The sequence below is a fragment of the Gorilla gorilla genome, chromosome 3 (assembly GCF_029281585.2).
Source record: "Gorilla gorilla gorilla isolate KB3781 chromosome 3, NHGRI_mGorGor1-v2.1_pri, whole genome shotgun sequence".
Taxonomy (NCBI): domain Eukaryota; kingdom Metazoa; phylum Chordata; class Mammalia; order Primates; family Hominidae; genus Gorilla; species Gorilla gorilla.
The window spans coordinates 202924567-202945065 of NC_073227.2; the positions used below are offsets into that span (position 1 = coordinate 202924567).

Here is a 20499-nt window from a genome sequence, read left to right on the forward strand (position 1 = left end):
TCTCATCTGACTGATGCATCCTCATTCTGGGCCTGATCACTGAGTGTGTGACCCAGGGCTCAATCCTCCTGCCTCTTCTTTTTCATTCTGCACTCAAGTCTTTGATGAGTTCAATTCCATGGCTTTAGATGTTGTCTCTATAAAACAATGATTTCCATGTATATCTCTAGCCCCACCCTCTCCCTTGAACTCCAGATGTGTATCTAACTGTCCATTCAACATCTCCTCTTGGATGTCCTTTGGGCATCTAAAACTTAAGTTGAAAACTGAGCTCTTGATATCCACTTCCATATTTACTGCAAAAACTTGATACTCTTCAGTATCAAGATCTCTTCCGAAGCCTGCAGCCCCAGAGCGTCCCCACGATTTGACTGTTTCACATCCTCCACCGCCACCACCTTTGGATGCAAGCCACTATCAGTCCTCACATGATCTACGGAGGATCTAACACCCCCCTGACTCTCTCGTGCTTCTTCTCTTTCTTCCCCAGAGCCTATGACCCACCTAGCAGCCTTTTAGAACCAAGCAGATCATGTAACTTACAAGATTAAAATATTCTAAGGATAAGCACTTGAGGTGATAGATGCCCCAATCACTCTGATTTGATCATTATCCATTGTATGCCTGTATCAAAATATCACATGTACCCGATAATTACATAAAACTAGTATATGCCCATACTAATTAAAAATTAAAAAATTCAAAAAACGATTCCAAGGATTTCTGATCACAATTAAAATCTAGGTGTTTATGTATGGCCTACAAGGCCTAAAGGGATGTGACCCCTGGAAAACTCTCAAGTCTCTGTCACTCATTCACTGACCTCTTTGTCACTGTTCACAACACTCTGTCCTCGCTGCCAGCCATGTCCCTCCCTCAAATGCTCCATGATTCTCTCTCACTGCATCCAGGTCCCTGCTGGAGAACCTTCTCTTTGTTCCAAGCTATATAAAATAGTGATATGGTTTGGCTTTGTGTCCCCACCCAAATCTCATCTTATAGCTCCCATAATTCCCGTGATGTGGGAGGGACCACGTGGGAGATGATTGAATCATGGAGGGGGTGGGTCTTTTCCCATGCTGTTCTCATGATAGTGAATGGGTCTCACGAACTCTGATAGTTTTAAAAATGGGAGTTTCCCTGCACAAGCTCTCTTTGCCTGCTGCCATCCATGTAAGATGTGACTTGCTCCTCCCTTACCTTCTGCCTTGATTGTGAGGCCTCCCCAGCCACATGGAACTGTAAGTCAAATAAGTCAAAAAAGTCAAAAAAGTTTCTTTTGTAAATTGCCCAGTCTCAGGTATGTCTTTATCAACAGTGTGAAAACGGACTAATACAGACAGTACATGCTCCTGTGTTTTCTCTATTCTTCTGCCTTGCCTTATTTTTTACAGCACATATTGTTCCTGGCATAATTATATATATATTTAAGTATGTATTTCTTATCTCCTTCACTTACTGGTGGTAAGCCTTCATAAGAGCAGATGTGCTTTGTTTACAACATAGATACCAAGTATCTACAACAGTGCCAGACACATAGTAGGCATCTAACAAATATGTATTAGATCATGACTCATAGCCTTGATTCATGAGTTCCAGCTGCTGGGCAAATCTAACCTGTGCTGCTGAGGTGATCCCATGGAAGAGCTCAGTTCTGAAGGATTTCCTAACGTCACACATGATAAGGATAGTAACAACACGTGCCCACTATGTTGCAGATAATGAGCTGAGCTTTTTTTTTTTTTTTCTGGCTTTTTTGAAAATGTTTTCTTTTACATGAACTACTATGAAAGAAAAAAATTAGATAGCAAATAGAAATGTTTAATATGTTTTGATGTTTTCATATGATATACTATTTATTTATTTATTCATTCATTCTGTCACCCAGGCTGGAGTGCAGTGGCACAACCACAGCTCACCTTAAAAGCCTGGTATGCTTCCTAATTCTCTTGATTAGTTAACGTTGACAAGTCAACTTGAAATGGCTAGAGAGAGTCTACCAGGTCATCATCAGTGTATTCTTCCTCCTCATGTCTGGATTTCTTTGAGATATCATCATTATCTTCACAGCCTTTCCTCTTCTTCATAATTACATTAAGTGCAAGCTCAGCAGAATGACATTGCTCCAACTTCAGTTTCAGAACAGCAGCTTCTTCAGATCTGGGTGGTACATACTTTTTTACTCAATTTCTCATGCTTTTCACTATATCTCGTAACTGTGACAAGCAAGTTCTGTTCTCTCTCAACATCAGACTGTCCAATAAATAACTTTCCATAGTAATTCCAGTCCTGAAGACACTGGATAAAATGGCAGGCAGGGCAATTTGGGAAGGTGTGTATAAACAGTAAGCAGCCATCAGTGTGATTCTATTAAGAAGTTCATCATCTGTTTTCCTCAAAATGTCTGGATTCTCCAGCATTGCATAGTAAGTCTTTAAATCAGTGAGGAAGCACTCCAGTGGTCTATAGGGGATGTGGACAGTCAGATGGAAATTTACATTGCTGTATAAAAGGTAGTTCATATTCCAAACTCTGTTCAAGTGTCTCCTCCTGTACGAGAGAACTCTCCCGAAGGTTTCCAACAAATTGGGGACTAGATACATTCAGTTTATCTACTTTGTAGGCCAAAAATGCACATGTGAGCATTATTATCCAGGAGTGATGGTTATTACTTATTTACCTTACTTAATCCTCAAGCAAAACTACCTCGGATTCTCCTTTTGAGATGAGAAACCAGAAGGATGGGCTTCACAGTTAAGAAGTAAGTGACGAATCACAGACTTTGTGCTCCTAAGTTTCTCGCTTTAACACAAAGCACAAACTCAAATGCCAATAGGGCCAAGCCATATTGAAAATGAGGGCTGCAGATTGGGAATCATCCAGTGGCCTTTCTGGCTTTTTCTTGTTTCTTGTTTCTTGTTTTTGTTTAGAGATGGGTCTTGCTATGTTTCCCAGGCTGGACTGGAACTCCTGAGCCCAAGCGATCCTCTCGCTTCTGCCTCCCGAGTAGCTGGGACTACAGGCATGTGCCACCACTGTACTAGGCTTCTTCTTGTTTTCTTTTGTCAACTCCCTTTTTTATTTTTTATTTTTTGAGATGGAGTCTCACTATGTCGCCCAGGCTGGAGTGCCCTGGCACAATCTTGGCTCACTGCAACCTCCGCCTCGTGGGTTCAAGCGATTCTCCTGCCTCAGCCTCCCCAGTAGCTGGGATTACAGGCACCCACCACCACACCCAGCACACGCCACCACACTCTATTTTTAGTAGAGTTGGGGTTTCACCATGTTGGCCAGGCTGATCTCGAACTCCTGACCTCAGGTAATTCACCTGTCTCTGAGCCCAGCCTGTCAACTCACTTTTAATAGAAATCAGAATGCAGATAGGTATTTCTCGGTCATTAAAGAAAAAATGGTAGTCACTAATTCATGATGATGCTTCAAAGCAGGAGTGCAACAGGGAGCCAGGAGGACTGTGGCAAGTTGGAGTGTATGGGCAACTCCTGAAGGGGAAGATCCCACATGTCCCTAGCCAGTCACTGCCATGAAGTAAGACTGGCCCAGAGCAGCCAAATCTTCCACTACCTCAAAAGAAACTAGAAATTCAGATTTTTCTATGAAATCTCCCAAGGTTTTCAATGTTAGGTAAACACAGACAAGCACTAGAGACCATACGAGGCTTGTCTGCAGGCCAGGACACAGAGGCATGTCAGCCCACAGACACCGTGGTTGTAAATCCTGGCCAGAGTCCTGTGCTGGGTATTACAGTGAAGGGATGAGACGTGGAGAAGGGAAGAGGGAGAGAAGGTGACCTGAGAGACAGCTCAGAGATACATCATAAGGAAGGAAGGAAAGACAAACACAAGACAGCGCCATTGCCCTATGAGATCATCACCCCACAAGCTCTCAGAGGAGGGAGAATTACTCCCATCTGGGGCAGCCAACGCAGGAATCATAGAGCAAGCGGGATCTGAGCAGACCCTGAACATTCGAGGCCAACTGCTTGAATGAGTAGAAAGGTACCTCCGCGTTTCAAGATTCAGACGAAACAATGAACGTGTAATGTTCTGAAATGCATAAGACAGTCTACACATTTAAAGAAGTATTTCCTATTTACAAACTAGAACCGGCATCCTATATGAAGTTTATACTGTCTATTTCTTGCACATAAGGGTTTGTTACCATCTTATTAAGACAACGTGTATTTTTGACTAGAGTGCTAAAGCTATACAAGTTCTATTTTTAAATCAAATGGTTGTATGTTTATATTGTATACCCGGGAGTACAAGTCACTGTATTTGTCTTATTCCATCCTTTCTTCCTTTGCATTTATTTATTGTTTCTTTGCTGAAAAAAAAATCAGTTGATTCTTAGGTTGTTAGTTCCATAAAAGCAGTTTTGAAAATTCAATGTGCCCGTATATTTTAAAGTGACTTTCAATAATTAGGGACTGATTCGAAATGTCTAGTAGTGACAGTTTCTCTTTGGCTTTCGGTAACCTTTCTGTCCTCAGTCTGGCAGCTGAAGGTTTTTGGTTTGTGGCTTTTAAAGTGGTGTTAAGGGACATATTTCTGCCTGAGAACAGAGCTGTCCACCCACACATAGCCCAACTACACTGTGCTCATGCAATCATAAATTAAACAATAATGTAATTTTAAAATATTTAAATATAATATTTACATTCCATATTGGGTGATACATTTTAAAGACAGCAATTTTCTGATGAATGTTTTTAATTTTAAGCACTCTAATATAAGGAATAATAAAAATGACATTTTAGACTATTCTGAATTTAGAAGCATAAATAGAGAAATTCGGGGCCTAGTTTTCAAGAATAGATGCTAAGAGAATAAACAAAATTAAACCTGTCATTATGTAACATTTTTATTCGCCCTGTGCATGATATTTTAATATGCACTTTATGGAGTTTGTAGGAAGTTTAATTTTTCGTTTGGAGTAAAAGATAGTGTTACACGGTGTAGGTGATAAATCAGGTTATCATAGTTATGTGTGTGACCCTTAAAAGGTGAACACACTAAATATACCTCAAAGACAGAGCCATTAACCTTAAAGTGGATTGCAGATTTGGCCTGTGGGAAAAAGAAGTGCAAGCGAGGTGTAGAGGTTTTTATTAGTACTCCCACTATTTGGTTATAGGTATTAGAATATTTGAACATAACATTTATAGGCTAGCTCCATAGAGTCTCCTGGAAATCTTTATTTCACTGGTTTTTCAACTTGACTTCTGCCTTCCCTTTCTGAATTCATTTCTTACTGTCATACTACTGGCACCTAGAAGAATTTCTCTCGACTACTTTAACAAGCCTTCAGCTGACTGTTTTCTCTACACACCTTATCAATTCCCACTTGTGTATCTTCACTCCTGTCTTTAAGACAATAAACAATGGAGCGAGTCAGATAGGAGTTTAAATTCCAGTTCTGCTATCATTTAGCCCTGTGTCTTTGTGCAAATTATTTCATCTCTGTGATTTCGAATATCTTTATTCATAAAATAAACACCTTCTGTGGTATTGTGGGGACTAAATCAGGTGGCTCTGTTCTCCACATCTTGACCACAGAATGTTTGTTGCCACAGACAAAGCCCCATACTGAAATGGCTGATTAGAGACACAGTCGCTACTCAGCTCATCTAGCTCACCTTGGGCAAATCATCAGAATTCCCTAAGTCCGGCCGCCTCACCCAACAACTCAGGGGGCAGACGTGGTGACTCAGCCCGGCTGCTGTTCTTCCAGATCCACATGCTCATTGCCTCAGCACAGCTGGGGAGAATTTCCCCACCCACATCATACTATACTTGTTCATGTATCATCTAGTAATGATTTTTTAGATTTTAAAAAGCAATATGATGCAATGAACAAGAGCTGCCTTCCAATCCTTTTATGCCTACACGCTAGGTGTTTGAAGGCAAAGGAAACAGCAGGTACTTGATAAAAGCTGATTACATAAATACTCTCCCCAATACCGTGTATAGCATTAACCTACGCAATACTAAATCACTACAAGCAGCACATCTTCCAGACTTAATTTTCTTTGAGTCTATGACTGAATGTTGATATTCTTTGTATGACAAAACAATCTTTTATGTCAATATATCCACTGAAATTTTGTAGAATTTTTTACATTTATTTTCAGGTTATATATTAGTTTTTTAAACAAATGTATACAAAAGAATATCAAAAATCTCATTGTTATGCTATTCATGTTACTCTTGCTATTTTTATAAAGAAAATAAAACGTATGCAAATGTAGACACATGTGTAACATAAAGTAATGACACCTTCCTGTCCTCAGTTATTCTATTCTAAGTTGGTCATTTTATCAGTTTTATGTTTTAGTCCAGAATATATCCATGCATATATATAGTAGCCTATGTGCACACACATTCTTTTCTTATTTATACCTTATAACATGCTAAATAAGTGCTCTATACCTCACTTTTTACTCTTTATAAAATATATATACAGGCCGGGTGCAGTGGCTCATGCCTGTAATCCCAGCACTTTGAGAGGCTGAGGAGGACAGATCACCAGGTCAGGAGTTCAAGACCAGCCTGGCCAATATGGTGAAACCCCGCCTCTACTAAAAATACACCTGTAGTCCCAGCTACTTGGGAGGCTGAGGCAGGAGAATCACTTGAACCTGGGAGGTGGAGGTTGCAATGAGCCAAGATTGTGTCACTGCACTCCAGCCTGAGCGATACAGCAAGACTCCGTCTCAAAAAAAAAAGTGTATGCATATATATATATAAAATGTACATATGTATTTGTATATATATATAAATACACGTGTGTGTGTGTGTGTGTGTGTGTGTGTGTGTGTGTGTGTGTGTGTGTATTTTAGAGAGGAGTCTCACTATGTTGTCCAGGCTAGTCTGGAACTTCTAGGCTCAGGTAATCCACCTGCCTCAGTCCCCCAAAGTGCTGAGATTCCAAGTGTGAGCCACTGTGCCTGGCCTCACTTTTTACCCTTAATATTACTCCTTAGAAACATTTCCTTATAAGCTATGCAAAACCACACAACTTTTAAAAAGTGACTCCATAATATCCCATGATATGGCTATCTCATCATTTCCATTCTAGCTCCCTTTTCATAGTTTCATTAGCTTTTTCCAGTTGTTTGCTATTATCAATGCTGCTGCAATGTGCATCCTTTAACTTTACATCTTGGCAAACTTATTTGAATACATCCTAACTCTGTGATTAGGATCAAAAGGTATGTAAATGTATTTGTAGCTTATTTTATTTAAAAACGTTATAATCATTTTTCATGTTTAACCCTCTCAAAATCACTGCCCATTTTACAGATGAGAAAAAGTGGGTAATTTGGTCAGAACACATGATCGGTTAATGTGTAGAGACAAAATTAGCGCTGAAACTTGCCTGCATTCTTCATTTCTTTTCTATCACTTCAAGCTGCATTTCCAATGAATTCCAAAGAAAAGGTCATCTGGAAAATTGGGCGTCTTCAATAAATGGATTAAGGTGGTGGTTGACAAACCTTTGAAGAACTGCATGGAAAAAGATGCAAAGAAAGACATGCTGTGTTGTTTCTTTCCCCCACAGACTGACCTCTTTGGAGTTACAATAAAGCCAAGCTTTTTTCTTCCTTGTTTACCAGGTTCTATGAGAGAGAATAAAGAGAAAGATATTCGTGTTGATGAAAATGATGACAGATAAAATGTGTTTGAAGGCTATAAAAGCTCCTTACATCTGGAGCAGCTGGCAGCCTGGGATTGGACTCTAAGGGGAGCTCATAGATATCTAATTTGAGCAACGGTTAAAAGTAAACTTGGGAACAGCTGATTCAGTGCAGTTATCTCTGGCTCTGGGAAGTTTTTGTGATGTTTAGAGGCTGGCACATAAAAATCCACATGACACATATTTGCTGAGTCTAATATCCTTATGAAAATGAACAGGGATGATTTACAGGAATATATTAGACACAGATGTTCTTATATAAACCAGGATATAACATGATATAGAAGGTAATGAGCCATTAAAATGGACAGAAAATACTTGCTAATGTTTTAATAATTATGTACATTAAAATACACAAATAACATACAAATATCAGTGGCTTAGAAATCAATTAGATTAGATAAATTGTTAGTCATTCAGCAAATAATTATGGCCTACTACAAATAAGGCATCTTGCTACAACTCACAAGACACAGAATCTTTGTACCTCAAGTGTATTTTAGGATCACACGCCGGGGATACTGTCTCCAAAATGAAGAAACCTAGTACTTTAATAAAAGCAGAGATGGGGTGGGCCAGGGCCACAAAGCTATTTAAGCTATTGTGATTTTAAGCACTGGACTGATCTTCAGCTCAAATTCCACATTGGAGATTTCAGCAATGAGGAAGGGGAAAAGGCAAGGGAAAGTTGACAACTTAGTTGGATAAACTTACACGACAGGATTCTGATAGGATAGGTCTCAAAGCTTCATTAGGAATTTTCATTCCAAGCTCTGATACATGCTGCCCTCATGACGCTTGAAATCTAGATAATATGATGAGCATACACAGACTTCTCTAATATGAAATGGTATGTGATACATGTGATATGAGTCAATAAAATAAGTACAGCTAGAACAGTAGCAGCGGGGATGAAAAGAATGAAATGACTGAAGAACCGTTGCTCAGGAAGAAGCAACATGAGAGTTTTTAAGACTGGTGAAGGTGGTCTGGTGTGGTGGCTCATGCTTGTAATCCCAACACTTTGAGAGGCCAAGATGAGATGAGTGGATCACTTGAGGTCAGGAGTTCAAGACCAGCCTGGCCAACGCAGTGAAACCCTGTCTACTAAAAATACAAATTAGCCTGTAATCCCGGCTACTCTGGAGGCTGAGGCAGAAGAATCACTTGAGCCCAGGAGGTGGAGGTTGCAATGAGCTGAGATCTTGCCACTGCACTCCAGCCTGGGCCACAAAGCAAGACTATCTCAAAAAAAAAAAAAAAAAAAAAAAGATTGTTGCAGGGGATGAAAGAAAAGTAAGAGGTGCAGCTCAGGATTTTGAATCTCTACTTGAGAGATAAGAAGAAAGGTGGTACTATTGGGGAAGATGCAAGGAAACGTGAGTTTGAAGTAGAGTTACAGCATGCTGAAGTCAATGAGCTGGCAGGGCTTCAGTGCAGAAATATCCAGCAGACCTTCGGAAATGCATAAGTGAAGGCTCTAAAGCGGTAACAGCACAAGGGTCACATGTTTGATTTTAATCTGCTTAGAAAGGATACTTGAATACATGGGTGAGGGTAGGAATATATGCAAAATAACACGGAGAGGAAAAGAAAATAGACCGGGATGAGCTGTCCGTCTCACTGAAGCAGGAACCAATGCGGGAATGAAATAGTGATAAGGTTGATGAGCCATGTGCACTAACACAGAAGCCAAGACAGGAAGGAGATCTGAGAAGAACTGGATGATTTGAGATATAAAATATACCTTGCAAACAAAGGAATTCAAGGACTGAGAAAGTGCCATTTAATTTGGTCCTGTTGGAAGTAAATGCTCAGTGCCGCCAAGTGAAAATAGCACTCAGGCAAAAATTTTCTCAGCAAGGCAATTTACTTCTATAGAAGGTTGCATCTTGCAGATGGAGCAATGGTGAGAGCACACCGGACAAGGGAGGGGAAGGGGGTCTTATTCCTAACCCAGTAGTCCCTACTGCTGTGTCTTTTCCCTATTGGCTAGGGTTAGACCGCACAGTCTAAGCTAATTAATTCCAAATGGCTATTTTAAAGAGAGCAAGGGTACGAGTCAGAGTGGTGGGGTAAGTAGTTTTGGTGGGAGGGACAGTTACAGAACAGGTGACTAAGGATGCCTAAGGACAGAACAGGTGATAGAGGCTAGGAGGGGGTTGTTTACTCAAACTAGGGGCAAGGAGGGTAAAGAACGAGGAAGTCAAACTTTAAAATGGAGAACAAAGAACAGGGAAGCTGAACATACTGACATATTGGTTCTTTGAAGAGGAACTCAGAACTCATCGTACTTAACAATTTTTCTCTCTCTTGAATTTTAAAGGAAGTTAACAGGCTAAACTTTGAAGAGGAATTTACTGTATCCTACAGTCCATAGGATGTGATTTGTGATATTCACACTTGAGCTTAGCCAGGAGGCTGAGAAGCAATGTGATTGGTGATGTTCAATGGAGAAGATGGTGGTAGAGCAAAAGCCAAATCACATCTTAGCCTTGTCTATTGCGATCACCTCTCAACTGCACTTTCTACTTCTAACCTTTCCTTTCTTCAACCATCCTTCTTTCTACCCAAAGTTATCTTTCTAAAAGCCAAATTTAGTGATATCACTCCTTTGGTTAAAATGTTTTGATGGCTCCCATTGCCTGAAGACTTCAAAGTTCTCCCAATTGAGGTGACACTCAACTGACACCTTTTGCTACAATCACCTCTATATTATTTGCCCTTCTTTAGCAGGTCCTAATTTTTAATACCTTTTGCCTTTGCTAATACTGGCCCTTCAAAATAAAATACCTCCTAATCTCTACCAATGGCCTTACAACCTATCTCAGGTATCTCCTCCTGTATGAGGACACCCCTAATCCTGCAGGCAAAATGAATGCCTCCTTTCAATGCTTCCATAGAACTTTTCAGGGGTTGCTATTGGGTTATTATATCATGTTAACTAAATAATGATTTGTTTATATATCGTGTCTCTCCTAATGTGGTACAAAACATGTGACAGTATTATATTCATTCTTATAGCCCTGGTACCCAGCATTGCCCACATATGTTGTTTTTCATTGCTTTTGAATGAATGAATTCATAAAATGGCTGCTAAAATATAAGATGTTTGGGAATGTAGAGAGCTGAGCATGTTTGAAGGCAGAACAGAAGCAATAAGTCAAGGGAAAAGATGGCTAACGCTGAGAGAGGGAAAGGAGGAGATAATTAATGAGCTACATCCCGAAGAAGACAGGATGAATGATATAAATAACAAAGATGGTGAAGTGAGACTTGGGAAGAAAAAGAGACAAATTGTCAACTGAACCAGGAGACTGTGGACAGGAGACCATAAGTGAATTGACAGTCATTGAGCCCCTTTTAGGCACCAGGTACTGGGATAGGTTCTTTATGTATCTTTGCTCATTATGTAGCATTACAAGCCTTGTAACCTGTCCATTTACAGATGACCAGGCCAAATTGAAGGGTTTTAGAATTTGGTTTTAGTCACGGAAGTCAAGTTTGAGCCCTGGGCCGTTTTCTCCCAGTCTCCTGCTTTTTCCATGAAATAAAAATTGTCAGTGGTTGGAGGCCACACTAGGAGATCAGGAGGACAAGGCATTTTCAACTGTTAGAAGGCAAAATTAAAATGACTTAGAGTGCGTCTGGGCTGGGTTAGTAGATAAGTGAAGCCAGAAGGCTGCTTACATTCACATAGGCATATTTTATCCTGCTCCTTTAGCAGTTTGGGCTGAGAAAGAAAAGGCTACTGTTATGTTTTAGAGTTTGCAGTAATCTTCTGAATGTTTCCAGCACATTCCCTTGGATTCAGAAAGACTATTAGATACTTTATTTCACAAATACCCACGAAGCACATGCTATTATGTGCTCAGTATGGGGAATTTCTTGTGAGATATCAAATAAGAATCAGACATAGTCCTTAAGGAAAAGATATTTTAATGGAGTTTTGATAGAAAGAAAATCACTATTCCATGAGAAGAATATTATACATGCTGTAAAAGTGATTCAAAGAAAAAGATGAGACAATAATTGATCTGAATCTAATGATATATTTGGAAGAGATTATGTTAAACCAAGAAGGCAGAATAGGCATTCCATCAGAAAGAAAGGAATGCAAGAAAGGAGAGAGGAGAAGCAGAGAGGGGAGGGGAGGAAGGAAGGGGAGGGGAAGGGGGGAGGGGAGGAGAGAAAAGAGGAGGGGAAAGGAGAGGAGAGGAGAACACAGAAGACTGACTGTGAGGGACAGGAAGGTGGTTCAGGGAGCCAGAGGTAGTCCAGTGTGTATCACTGGAAAAGGCTAAGATTAAACACCACGAGTAACGTGTACAATTTTGAGTTACAGGCTAAGATATTATTAACATCTGTACCCAGCAGGCATTAGGGAGCCACTGAGGCTTGAAGAAAACTCCAATACAGGCAGTGTGATTTTACAGATTTGGGTCAAGTTTATTATTCAAGTAAAATCCTTCTGTGGCTTCTCATTGCTGTTAGAATAAAGTCTAAAATCCGTATCAGGCCCCTTCAAGTCATACATCACCTGGTTTCAACCAAGCAGATTTTTAACTCATGATGCTGCTCCCAGCCCTCCCACCCCAGGGGTTTAACACATTCTGCTCCCCCTAAAAGACTCTCTCCCCTTCTTCCCTTGGGAAATGCCCCACTTTCTCTCAAATCTCAACATACACATCACTTTCTCAGGAAGAATTTATCCTCTGATATTCTAGGCTAGATTAGTTCCTCTAGTTATACCTTCAAGGCAAACTGTCCTTTCTAACATCGAATTAGAATTATAATTCTATAGGTATTTGGATCATTACTTGTTTAATGCCCATCTGCAAAATTAAACTGTAAATTCCATGAAAGCAGGAACTATGTAAAACCAGCTAATAAACATTATCTCCATGTCTAACACAGAAGAGTAATACATAAATCAGCTCAAGCCTATGAATGATTGAAGATGACTTATTTGATGTAAGGCCCTGAGATGAAAAGATAAGGAAGCTGTTGAGACATCTAGTAAAAGGGTTATTGAAAGTATGACACAAATAGAAATGGAGAAGTGTGTTTGAGATGTATTTTAAGAGTAGAAGCAGGCCAGGCATGGTGGCTCACACCTGTAATCTCAGCACTTTGGGAGGCTGAGGGAGGCGGATCACGAGGTCGGGAGATCGAGACCACCCTGGCCAACATGGTGAAACCCCGTCTCTACTAAAATTACAAAAATTAGCTGGGCATGGTGGCGCGTGCTCGTAATCCCAGCTACTTGGAAGGCTGAGACAGGAGAATCGTTTGAACCTGGGAGGCAGAGGTTGCAGTGGCCGGGATCGCGCCACTGCAATCCAGCCTGGTGACAGCAAGACTCCGTCTAAAAACAAACAAACAAAAAAAGGTAGAAGCAGCAGGACTTGGAATTTATTGAATGGATTATGTCTAAGTAACTTGAAAGGCCTGATAAAAAAAATTTAACATGTTCCATTGGTTTTCTATCTTTCCTGATTTTAAAGAAATCCTTTCTCAGGTCTGTTACAGTATCTCCCAATAGCCATTCCTTTTATCCTATGCATTCTTTATAGAAGAGTCTAAAAATATTTATTGAGCACCTACTATGTGCCTGGCGCTCTTATGGGTGCTTGAACACATCAGCAAACAAAGCAAGCAAAGGTCCTTACATTCGTGGAGCTTACATTTTTGGCAGAAAGGTACAGAACCTAAAGAGTAAACTGCAGATATAAGCATATTATAGTATGCATTCAAAGGCGGTAGGTATAGGAAAAAGAAAAGTAGAGCAGTGTAAAAGGGATCGATAGAAACAGCCCAGTGGCACTACCCCAGTTATCTATAGCACATAACATGTATTAATTTTAAGAGCATCTCTCTTTTTTTTGTTTGTTTTACTTTTAATGAAACCCAGAAACTTTCCAAGTAGGCATTCAGTGAAATGTAATTGCTCTTTTTCTCATCTGTTTCTTGGAGATAAAATCCTCAAGGGCAGAGAAGAAGCAAGATATCACAGAAGCAGGAAGAAAGCTCCTGGTTGGAGCTGGGAGGAAGAGTTCTGCACCAGCACCCTACACATCAGTTCAGGAGCTCTCAGCTCCTCTCCCAACTCAGCGCTCAGCATCTCAGCATAGCTCCTCAGACTTCTTTTTTTTTTTTCTTTTTTTTTTTTTTTTTTTTTTTTTTGAGACAGGGTCCTCCTTTGTGGCCCAGGCTGGAATGCAGTGGCATGATCTCAGTTCACTGAAACCTCCGCCTCCCAGGTTCAAGCGATTCTCATGCCTCAACCTCCCGAGAGGCCGGGACTGCAGGTGCCCACCATGATACCTGGCTAATTTTTGTGTTTTTAGTAGAGACAGGGTTTCACCATGTTGGTCAGGCTGGTCTCAAACTCCTGACCTCAAATGATCCACCCACTTCAGCCTCCCAAAGTGCTGGGATTACAGGCCTGAGCCACCGTGCCCGGCCTGTTCCTCAGGTTTCTAACCAACTCCTTAATTTTGTTATTATATTTTCTGAGGCTGAAAATATTTTCTTAAGCTACTTTTGTGTTTCTCACTTTTCATCAGTTTCTTCTCTCTAAAAGTTTTTCATGGACTTACTAACCTACAGGAAAGCACTGGACAATGCATTTTATTTGTGGGTGAAAATTATTTTAAATAACTAGTTTGCTACATTTAATTTTTCATTCATGAATTATAATTTTTCATGGCTTTCTGAATAGTATTAATAAAATTTGCATATTCATTCTAACAGTAAATAACATAATAAAAGATAATAAATATTTAATAGCTTTTCCTTAACTTTTAGAAAACAGTTGGAACAATTCAACCTGTTAAGACACTGTTTACTTAGAAACTTTCTCAAAGCAGAAGGTAAACATATTTTTTAATTGCTCATTACCTAAACAGTAAGAAAAGAATAAATTAACTTCTTCATTATCTTAGTCTACAGGAAGACTATTTTTTAAACGAAAGAACAGTTTGTTAAATACATTCCAATTATTTATATCAGTTAAAGCTTAACTACAACAAGTTTAAAAGTCAAATATTCAATTATTATTTTCATTTATTCCCAATAATGGAGTTATTTTGTTAAATTAAATGTCCTGATTATTTTGGTTTTGGGCAGACATGACTTTAATGTGTTTATAGGTTTTCAATTAATACATCAGTAATTTCCATAAAATTCTAGATGCTTGACTTCTCCTTTAAAAAAAAAAGAAGTTTAATACTCCTCATTTCTTCCTATCTGTCTGCCTCATTCATGTATACATTTATATTCCCCTCTGTCCCTGAAGGTATATAAATTGACAATCTCAATTCATTGATCAAAGAAAAAGTGTCAGAAATGGACCCTATTCCTCAAAAGGCTTGCAACGTAGTAAGAGTGACAAAAAATAAATAATAAATTCAAAAAATAATTAAATACAAAAAGGCAACTTTAATAGGATGTTAACTTTGTTTCTTCTGCATATATTGAATTTTCAGATGAGATACTATCCCCACTCCCCAAAATAAAACAAAACCTGGGAGCAATGCCATAGGTGCCAAACCACCTCAAAGGTATGAAACAGACATTGAAGACTGATCCAGTGTGAGAGGATAAGAATTCCTTTGGGAAGTTGTTGGGGAGTTGTGGTACCATGATACCAGGCAGGGGAGTGTTTCTTTGTAAATTCCTTGTAAACTTAATTCAGTTGAGGAGAACTTAAGGGTAGCCGCCCAAAATGTTTAGTGTGTGTCTTTGGCATCTCAGGAACCCAGAGACTGATGTCTGACTTTTCCAGCACCAAAGTGGTGGCCAACTGGAACAGAAAGAGCTGAGCTGGGAGTGAGCTACACAACCATCATCAGGTTCCTCCCCAGCAGAAGCAAAGCAGGTGTGTGTGTGCGCGCGCGTGTGTGTGTGTGTGTCTGGTGTATTGGGAAGAAAATATTAGAAAAAGATTGGAGGTTTTCGTTTGACCCTGAATTCAACTTTTTAAAGCCAAACCTGAGGGGCCATTAACGTTTTACCTGAGAGTAATCTTTAAAAGTATCAGATTACTTGATATTTTTACCCCAAGGTCTGGAACTACAGTTTGTTGAAAGTAGGTTGAAAGGTGGCAGGAGAAGGAAATGATGACGTTGTTTCCTTCGGGTGCCCTTCCTAGTCCTGTTCATTAGTTGAAGTGACACAATCGATCGGCATGAGGGACCACCAAGGTTGTTCACTATGAAATACAGAAAATTATTTTTTGTTAATTTTTATTTTATTATTATTATACTTTAGTTTTAGGGTACACGTGCACAATGTGCAGGTTAGTTACATATGTATACATGTGACATGCTGGTGCGCTGCACCCACTAACTCGTCATCTAGCATTAGGTATATCTCCTAATGCTATCCCTCCCCCCTCCCCCCACCCCACAACAGTCCCCAGAGTGTGATGTTCCCCTTCCTGTGTCCTTGTGTTCTCATTGTTCAATTCCCACCTATGAGTGAGAATATGCGGTGTTTGGTTTTTTGTTCTTGCGATAGTTTACTGAGAATGATGGTTTCCAATTTCATCCATGTCTCTACAAAGGACATGAACTCATCATTTTTTATGGCTGCATAGTATTCCATGGTGTATGTGTGCCACATTTTCTTAATCCAGTCTATCATTGTTGGACATTTGGGTTGGTTCCAAGTCTTTGCTATTGTGAATAATGCCGCAATAAACATACATTTGCATGTGTCTTTATAGCAGCATGATTTATAGTCCCTTGGGTATATACCCAGTAATGGGATGGCTGGGTCAAATGGTATTTTAGCTCTAGATCCCTGAGGAATAGCCACACTGACTTCCACAATGGTTGAACTAGTTTACAGTCCCACCAACAGTGTAAAAGTGTTCCTATTTCTCCACATCCTCTCCAGCACCTGTTGTTTCCTGACTTTTTAATGATTGCCATTCTAACTGGTGTGAGATGGTATCTCATTGTGATTTTGATTTGCATTTCTCTGATGGCCAGTGATGGTGAGCATTTTTTCATGTGTTTTTTGGCTGCATAAATGTTTTCTCTTGAGAAGTGTCTGTTCATATCCTTCGCCCACTTTTAATGGGATTGTTTGCTTTTTTCTTCTAAATTTGTTTGAGTTCATTGTAGATTCTGGATATTAGCCCTTTGTCAGATGAGTAGGTTGCCAAAATTTTCTCCCATTCTGTAGGTTGCCTGTTCACTCTGATGGTAGTTTCTTTTGCTGTGCAGAAGCTCTTTAGTTTAATTAGATCCTATTTGTCAATTTTGTCTTTTGTTGCCATTGCTTTTGGTGTTTTAGACATGAAGTCCTTGCCCATGCCTATGTCCTGAATGGTAATGCCTAGGTTTTCTTCTAGGGTTTTTATGGTTTTAGGTCTAACATTTAAGTCTTCAATCCATCTTGAATTGATTTTTGTACAAGGTGTAAGGAAGGGATCCAGTTTCAGCTTTCTCTATATGGCTAGCCAGTTTTCCCAGCACCATTTATTAAATAGGGAATCCTTTCCCCATTGCTTGTTTTTCTCAGGTTTGTCAAAGATCAGATAGTTGTAGATATGCGGCGTTATTTCTGAGGGCTCTGTTCTGTTCCATTGATCTATATCTCTGTTTTGGTACCAGTACCATGCTGTTTTGGTTACTGTAGACTTGTAGTAGAGTTTGAAGTCAGGTAGCGTGATGCCTCCAGCTTTGTTCTTTTGGCTTAGGATTGACTTGGCAGTGCAGGCTCTTTTTTGGTTCCATATGAACTTTAAAGTAGTTTTTTCCAATTCTGTGAAGAAAGTCATTGGTAGCTTGATGGGGATGGCATTGAATCTATAAATTCCCTGGAGCAGTATGGCCATTTTTACGATATCGATTCTTCCTACCCATGAGCATGGAATGTTCTTCCATTTGTTTGTATCCTCTTTTATTTCATTGAGCAGTGGTTTGTAGTTCTCCTTGAAGAGGTCCTTCACATCCCTTGTAAGTTGGATTCCTAGGTATTTTATTCTCTTTGAAGCAATTGTGAATGGGAGTTCACTCATGATTTGGCTCTCTGTTTGTCTGTTATTGGTGTATAAGAATGCTTGTGATTTTTGTAGATTGATTTTGTATCCTGAGACTTTGCTGAAGTTGCTTATCAGCTTAAGGAGATTTCGGGCTGAGACAATGGGGTTTTCTAGATAAACAATCATGTCATCTGCAAACAGGGACAATTTGACTTCCCCTTTTCCTAATTGAATACCCTTTATTTCCTTCTCCTGCCTAATTGCCCTGGCCAGAACTTCCAACACTATGTTGAATAGGAGTGGTGAGAGAGGGCATCCCTGTCTTGTGCCAGTTTTCAAAGGGAATGCTTCCAGTTTTTGCCCATTCAGTATGATATTGGCTGTGGGTTTGTCATAGATAGCTCTTATTATTTTGAGATACATCCCATCAATACCTAATTTATTGAGAGTTTTTAGCATGAAGGTTGTTGAATTTTGTCAAAGGCCTTTTCTGCATCTATTGAGATAATCATGTGGTTTTTGTCTTTGGTTCTGTTTATATGCTGGATTACATTTATTGATTTGCATATATTGAACCAGCCTTGCATCCCAGGGATGAAGCCCACTTGATCATGGTGGATAAGCTTTTTGATGTGCTGCTGGATTCGGTTTGCCAGTATTTTATTGAGGATTTTTGAATCAATGTTCATCAAAGATATTGGTCTAAAATTCTCTTTTTTGGTTGTGTCTCTGCCCGGCTTTGGTATCAGGATGATGCTGGCCTCACAAAATGAGTTAGGGAGGATTCCCTCTTTTTCTATTGATTGGAATAGTTTCAGAAGGAATGGTACCAATTCCTCCTTGTACCTCTGGTAGAATTCAGCTGTGAATCCGTCTGGTCCTGGACTCTTTTTGGTTGCTAAGCTATTGATTATTGCCACAATTTCAGAGCCTGTTATTGGTCTATTCAGAAATTCAACTTCTTCCTGGTTTAGTCTTGGGAGGGTGTATGTGTCGAGGAATTTATCCATTTCTTCTTGATTTTCTAGTTTATTTGCGTAGAGGTGTTTGTAGTATTCTCTGATGGTAGTTTGTATTTCTGTGGGATCGGTGGTGATATCCCCTTTATCATTTTTTATTGTGTCTATTTGTTTCTTTTCTCTTTTCTTCTTTATTAGTCTTGCTAGCAGTCTATCAATTTTATTGATCCTTTCAAAAAACCAGCTCCTGGATTCATTAATTTTTTGAAGGGTTTTTTGTGTCTCTATTTCCTTCAGTTCTGCTCTGATTTTAGTTATTTCTTGCCTTCTGCTAGCTTTTGAATGTGGTTGCTCTTGCTTTTCTAGTTCTTTTAATTGTGATGTTAGGGTGTCAATGTTGGATCTTTCCCGCTTTCTCTTGTGGGCATTTAGTGCTATAAATTTCCCCCTACACACTGCTTTGAATGTGTCCCAGAGATTCTGGTATGTTGTGTCTTTGTTCTCGTTGGTTTCAAAGAACATCTTTATTTCTGCCTTCATTTCTTTACGTACCCAGTAGTCATTCAGGAGCAGGTTGTTCAGTTTCCATGTAGTTGAGCGGTTTTGAGTGAGTTTCTTAATCCTGAGTTCTAGTTTGATTGCACTGTGGTCTGAGAGACAGTTTGTTATAATTTCTGTTCTTTTACATTTGCTGAGGAGAGCTTTACTTCCCAGTATGTGGTCAATTTTGGAATAGGTGTGGTGCGGTGCTGAAAAAAAATGTATATTCTGTTGATTTGGGGTGGAGAGTTCTGTAGATGTCTGTTAGGTCCGCTTGGTGCAATTATTAAACCAAATAAAAGACATGAGTGTGCATTGCAGAGAACAACACAATTTTCATGAAAACAAAATGAAAAAAGGTTGGAAAAGAGTTGAGGACCAGTTACAGAAAACTTTAGAGTTTGGACATCATAAAGTCTGGGGACACATTAAACTGTGGCCCTGTTGCCTAAAAAGTTCAGTGGATCATTCTGCAAAACTAATTAAAACCTGGAAATTGACTTTGGACATAGAGAATAAAAACACACTATGGCTTCAAATGCTCTGCATTTTCTTTAAGAAATTTGTATTAAGTGGCTTATCAAAGCCGATTATTAGCCCCCACTATTAAATATACCAAGTAAATCAAGATGTAAACAAACATATTAAACTACCATTTCATTAAGGGCACAATTTGAAAGTTAATTGGATAAGAAGTGAATAAAGACAGGAAAGGAAACAGTGTGAGTGAGTGGTTCAAAAGAAATGATAGACTGGAAACATCATTTGAAGAGCAATACAGCGAGGAAGTAGATCAAAAGATACCACTTCCCAGGAGTTTCTTGTGTCATTTTAAATAATTTTTAATATATGGAGGTAAGCATGGATCTAGGAACAGAATTTTGAACTTAAAATCAGTGGGTAAAAACTGTTGTTGTACCTAGTTGTACATCAAACTCCTGAGTATATTAACTGTACATTCATTATATGAGTATACTAATTTATGCTAATTGTTGGGAAAGACAGTCCCCCCTCAGTCTCTTGGGCTCTTACATGTCTTACTGGGTTTATCAAGAATGCAAAGCACTGACTGCTGTTTTCTGGGACTATTTCTCAGGGTCATGTTTGCAGAGCAACCTAGAGAGATGATGTCAAGTCTCTCTCTGGGACAAAGAGCTTGTTTTCTTACTGCTTGATTTAAAACCAATGGATTCCCCAAATTCAGTGTTCCCTGGCTACAGGCAAACCCACTGTGCATATAGCATCCATCTCGTCCCTCCACATCACTCCCATGAGATCTGAAGAAGG

At 39.5% G+C, this 20499-nt stretch overlaps 1 long non-coding RNA gene and 1 pseudogene across 1 annotated transcript in view; one reads left to right on the plus strand and one right to left on the minus strand.

The window, feature by feature from the left end:
- LOC134758375 (uncharacterized) overlaps nucleotides 1-20499 on the plus strand; it is a 1115837-nt gene that overhangs the window by 978027 nt on the left and 117311 nt on the right. The gene's annotated exons all lie outside the window — the stretch shown is intronic.
- Nucleotides 1986-20499, minus strand: part of LOC101145666 (cyclin-H-like) — a 30092-nt pseudogene continuing 11578 nt past the window's right edge.